Genomic DNA, 1,085 nt, shown 5'->3' with positions numbered 1-1,085 from the left:
GTACTGCAGGGACAGATTCTGGACATTGTATGTCCTGCCATGGCCCACTGGGTGGACTGGGGGAGAGTGAAAACTACAGTAGAAACCATTATCCATGTGGTGCAACAATGCTCTAAAATGTATTCACCAACTGCAGTGAATGTCCCACAATGGTGAAAAAGGTGGTTGATGTGGGAGGAGTGGGTTTAGGGGGATGGGGGCATATATGGGAACCTCATATTTTTTTAATGTAACATTAAAAAAAAAGGAATAAACATTTTAAATGTGAAGAATGAATTTTTTCAATCAGCAGCAGTGGCAGCTTGCTTAAGGAAAGGAACAAATGAAAGAAAGGATTAAAGGGAAGCAGATATGGCTCAACTGATGGAGTGTCCATCTACCATATGGAGGGTCCAGGGTTCGATCCCCAGGACCTCCTGACGCGTGTGGTAAGCTGGCCCAAGTGCAGTGCTGCCATGCCAAGCAGAAACACCCCCGTGTAGGGGTGCCCCATGCTCAAGGAGTGAGAAAAGTGCTGCCTGCCCAGGAGTGGCACCGCATACACAGTGCTGACACAGCAAGATGACACAACAAAAAAGAGATGCAGTTTTCCAGTTCCATCAGATAAGGCAAGCAGATGCAGAAGAACACACAGCAAATGGACACAGCAGACAATGGGGGGAAAGGGGAGAGAAATTAAATTTTTTAAAAAAGGATTAAATCATCGGGAGTGGATATAGCTCAGTGGTTAAGTGCCTGCCTCCCACATACATGGTCCCTGGTTAAATCTTCTATACCTCTTTGGAAAAAAAAAAAGTGCACATATAGCAAAATTGGAACAATAGAGAAGATTAGCTTGGCCCCTGCACAAGGATGACACAAATTCATGAAGTGTTCCATATTTTTGTAATTGAAAATATATAAATAAAATCATTAAAAAATGACACACAGCTCCTGAAGACTGAGTCTTTATCCCTGGCTTTTTTTTTTTCCCCATATATATATTTTTTAAGATTTATTAATTTCTCTGCCCTTCCCCCCCCCCGGCCCAGTTTTCTGCTCTCTGTGTCTATTTGCTGCATCTTCTTCTTTGTCCGCTTCTGTTG

At 43.0% G+C, this 1,085-nt stretch overlaps 1 pseudogene; it reads left to right on the top strand.

Moving 5' to 3' along the window:
* The first annotated feature begins 795 nt into the window (after positions 1-795).
* On the top strand, positions 796-885 carry LOC111765010 (U6 spliceosomal RNA; annotated as a pseudogene).
* Positions 886-1,085: the final 200 nt, after the last annotated feature.

Source organism: Dasypus novemcinctus, chromosome 21, assembly GCF_030445035.2.
Source record: "Dasypus novemcinctus isolate mDasNov1 chromosome 21, mDasNov1.1.hap2, whole genome shotgun sequence".
NCBI lineage: Eukaryota > Metazoa > Chordata > Mammalia > Cingulata > Dasypodidae > Dasypus > Dasypus novemcinctus.
This window is presented reverse-complemented; position numbering and strand designations above follow the sequence as displayed.